This window comes from Pyxicephalus adspersus, chromosome Z, assembly GCF_032062135.1.
Source record: "Pyxicephalus adspersus chromosome Z, UCB_Pads_2.0, whole genome shotgun sequence".
NCBI lineage: Eukaryota > Metazoa > Chordata > Amphibia > Anura > Pyxicephalidae > Pyxicephalus > Pyxicephalus adspersus.
In genome coordinates, this window is record NC_092871.1 from 26,773,415 (window position 1) to 26,778,409 (window position 4,995).

Sequence of the window (4,995 nt, forward strand, 5' to 3'; positions counted from 1 at the left end):
TATTCATTCACATAAAAGTTGATACTGAGAAATATAGCAATATATAGGGTTTAAAAATATATTGTATATTGAGTCATGCACATGCAGATAAGAAAGAAAAAAAGCCATCTTAAAAAAATAGCATGCAGTGCTGGTTGTGTTGTTTTAACAAATGCATTTAATCTAATTGCCTAATATTGCAAGCGAAATAAAATTGCAAAATACAGCTCAATAGCACAAAAAAGGTAATGGTGCAGGAAAGGGTAAGTAGTGTAGAAATTCCACTATGCCCACATCAAATGATCATCAACAGTCGTGCTCATCCCAAGTGAGAATCTGACGTGTACAGCAGTCTGTCATGGAACCATCAGGACGGATCCGTGAACAAGTGCTTTAGAGCTAAAGGGAGGAGAGCACAGCGGGGTGCCACTTCCTTGTTTCCCCCCTCCTCTCCATAGAACAGAATTGACACTGTTAACAGAGCTCCTTACTAATAAACAGAATTTTTATAGCACCAACATATTACGCAGCACTGTACATTTGTTCATGCATTAGGCTCTGTCTCTTGAAGCAATCATTGTTTCCAGCTACAAAAGTTTACACACTAATTTATCACTTCAAGGCTCTGACCTTGGTCAATTCTGTGCAATTGTAACTAGCTGAATGTAAAAAAAAACATGTTAGTGAGTTTTTCAGAAAATAAAGATTTATTGCTGTGTGTAGTCTATAAATACTTATGCATATAGGGACAACTGTATTAGCTTTTTACCTCTGCAAGCACTGTATCCTGTATGGCAGGACAAGAAATTGAACAGAATATTATATTTTTATTATGGCTGTATAGGGCAATCGGAATGGTTTGTCCCACCTAGCGTCTTACACACAAACATGCTATAACCAATGCAGTGGGTGAGCTGGGGTGACATTTCTTGCCAAGGCAATGCAGTGTAGCAATCTGCTGTGGATTGCACGGTGCTTTTTAAAAGCATGGCATGGTGGGTGTGGGTAAGGCTTTGCATTGACATAGTAGGAGCAGACATTAATGGCCTTTCTATAAGGGTAAATAATTACCTCACCGGGTATTACAGCTTTCAAACTAAATGCATCCTTGTGTATTAGAGCTGCTGAGCAGCCTGTTCTATCCCATAGAGAGGAGGAAGGTGAGTGGAAAGCACCCCTCTGTGTCCAAGCCATTAGCAAACAATAACTCTTATTAGTGATTGGTTGTTTACTAATCTGACACTTTACTCATGGCAAGATACTGGGTGTGTAGTGGCTTTCTTTATTACAATTAAGACTGAAGAAAAATGTTACTCATAGAATTAGATTAAAAATTACTGTCATTATCCCTACTTAATGTACAGCGCTGCGTAATAGGTTGGCGCTATATAAATCTTGTTTATTAATAATAATAAAAAATAATATGCTAATATATACATTTTTTCTTTGTGAAATACAGCTTTTTTTTTTTTTTTTAATTGGGTGACAATCACATCTTAAAACATCACATCATAAAATTTACCTATACAAGGGAACTCATAACCACTTTCCATATTAGATTTAGCTAAATCCAGACTAAAGGCCGGCCTGGCCTGTCAAGATGGCTGAAGATTCGACACCCGGAGGAAGACCGAATGAAGAAGGTGGTGCCCGCAATAGAGCAAGGGGGAAAAAAAATAGTGATCAGCCACATGAAAATGTATTTTTCCCTCACATGCTCTCTCTTGTGATATGACATGCACATTGGTGTGAATAGGGTCTGGTATACTCGGTGTCCCTTGCTGACTCCTGAATGTACCAGGCATCAAGCTAACCGTCAGATGCTTGCCTTAAGCCAACATAAAACATTACAAATCTGACATTTATCAGATACCCCCAGAGGTAGTAAATGGATACAAAACAGAATCTGCACTTTGAAACCAGTCAATGATTATTATCTGTTGTTACACATCAATTTTCATCATTATTTTCTGTCATACAAATCTGAAACTGATTTCTAGGATATAAATACAGAAAATAAAAAACCAGGGGCAAAAACACACAGTTGTGTGTGGCACGAACATCTTTTAACACTCATGCAGTATGGTGGCTCAGTGGTTAGTACTCAGGCCAGGTTCCAGAATTGAATCCCAGCCAGGACATTAACTGCATGGAGTTTGCAGGTTCCGTGTTTGTGTAGGTTACCTCCCACATTCCAAAAACATGCAGTATGGTTAATTGGCTTCCGGACAAAATTGACCTTAGATGGTAATAATGACATATGACTATGGTAGGGACATTAGATTGTGAGCTCCTTTAAGGGACAGTTAGTGACCTGACTATAGACTTTGTACAGCGCTGTGTAATATGTTGGCACTATATAATGTGTAATATTAATAATATACTGTGTGTTGCTGTGGCATTTAGTTTGAATTGACCTCCCACACACTAAGGTGATGCAGCTTCTATGTACATGCGGTGTAGTGCACCATTGCACAAGGTATTGCATTATTGTGGGTTGCTCTGTGCTGCATTATAATGCATTAGTGCAATGTAAAGGAACAACTCTACACCTCACCATGTATTCGTTAAGGAAATGGGCCTACAATATTACTTGAACCTGTGTACGTGTCATAGTGAAGCACAGCAACCAGTGAAGTTGTACTTTGTTTAAAGACCATTTGTGTTTTTGATAAAGAACTGTGTGACCTTTGCTATTTAACCAATAAGAGAAGATTACATGCCAGGTTTGTGGAGTACACTGCTTACTCCAGCATTTTTTGTAACAAAATGTATTGTAGTTTTAAAGAGGTGTTAAGAAAACTGCAACACAAGAAGAGAATATCTGCTCAAATGTGTTTAACCATCTATGAGATTTTATTATTCTAGAAAAATAACCTGTTGTGTCTACAATACAGGAAGTGAAGGTATTTTTCCACTTTGTGACACAGATGACAACAAAACTGATGGGAGTTTTAACATTTCCTAATTATACCCAAAATTAAAAAAATGATTTGACTTTAGGTATAGCTCACAGTGTACTGTGTTTTCCCAAAAATAAGACAAGGGCTTATATTAATTTTACCCCTGAAAATCGCATTAGGGCTTATTTTCAGGGGATGTCTTGTTTTTCTCATGTACAAAAAACTATATTTATTCATGTACAAAAATGAGACGGGTGGCAACAAAATCGATGACAGTTACCAGAGGTGTAACTACTGTAGAAATCGCCAAGCCCTCCAGCAAAACTTTTGATTGCCCCCCCAGAAAAAAAATTGTGCCCCCACACAATATGGTATCCCCATATGTGCCCCCACATAATATAGTGCCCTCACATACCGTATATAATGCCCTCACAAAATACAGAAGATGCCCACATATGTGAACACTCATACACACATACATTACAGCATTTGGTTAAAAAAAAATAAAAGTACTAGCCACTACTGATACTGTACCCCGATCCCGCAGTGTGCGTCCCGGCTGCTTCCGTTCTCTTCTCTTGGTATTCCTCCGCCGCCGGGTACCACGTGACCACACTCCCTGAAGAAGCTTGCACAAAGAATTGGCCAATAGGGTTTATTTTCGGGGTAGGGCTTACATTTCCCCCTTTCATGATTAGCATGCTAGGGTTTATTTTCGAGGTGTCTAATTTTAGGGGAAACACGCTCCCTAAGGCTTCTTTTCTAATTTGCTGTAGAGCTTCCCCTTGGTACTTGTACTGAAAAAAGATTGAAATAAAAATCTGGTGTCTGAAGAACTGATAGCTAATGGCCAGTGCCCTGTACTATGGCGGAGGACTCAGCAGGGAAGCCTCTAATCTTCCCCCTCCATAGAATGAACAGCGCTGGATGTACATTGCTAATAAATCCCTACTATCACTGGAAATGATTACTTACAGAGTCAGTCTTCTATGGATCTATTTATAAAACAGGGAACTGACATTCCCTAAACATTGCCTTGTGGGAATCTTCTGAGTCCATGTTTTTCAATGGAAGTAACTGGTTCCCACCAGGGAATATCAGATTTCCTATTATATAAATAGAGCCCTTAGTGTCTGCATAGGGGATTAGAGCAGTATTTCTCCACCTTTGTAACATGGGGGAACCCCTACTAAACATTATATCCACAGTTCAGAATACATTAGTGTGGTCAGTGGGATGAATGTCACCCTCGATGATCACATAAACTGCTCAGGGAGCTCCTCTGGCAGATCTCTGAGATACACTGGTTAGATACACTCATCCAAGTCTGAATTTCTGCTGTGTCCCCAATGGGAATATGAGAAGCTTGGTGCAGGCCTTATGGTTACCAATGTCAAAAAACTGATAAAATGACATCAAAAGACCAAATCAGCACCATATTGTGGTCCAAATGCCCTTTTTTTATAGGGTCACATGTAGAAAAGCAAAGTTTGGAGCCAACAGCCGAGTTCTGGAAAGGTCATCAGAAAGGCGTTACTCTGCTGATGACATAGACAGCCGCTGGGAAAACTGCCCCAGGTAGTGACCCCGATGAGCCAAATATTTCTATGTTTTGTACACAGGCAGCACAAATACCCTGAGAGGGGTTTCAACTCCTTCTCTACCCAACCCAATACTAACACAAAGAAGTTTTTGCGATACATACTCCTTAACCCCTCGTAATCCACATGTAGCCGAGCCAGGGGTGTCATTGTCCTCTGTGGGATGTCAACACTCTGTATGGGGTGTCAGTGCCCTCTGTGGGATGTCAGCGCCCTCTGTGGGATGTCAGCGCCCTGTATGGGATGTCAGCGCCCTGTATGGGATGTCAGCGCCCTCTGTGGGATGTCAGCGCTCTGTGTGGGGTGTCAGCGCCCTGTGTGGGGTGTCAGCGCCCTGTGTGGGGTGTCAGCGCCCTGTGTGGGGTGTCATTGTCCTCTGTGGGATGTCAGCGCTCTGTATGGGGTGTCAGCGCCCTATATGGGGTGTATACAGTCCTGCAGCCCTGAATGTGGGAGGCCATACGTAGCACCGTGAGTGAATGAGGTGACGGCCATAGAGGTGAATGGGCAGG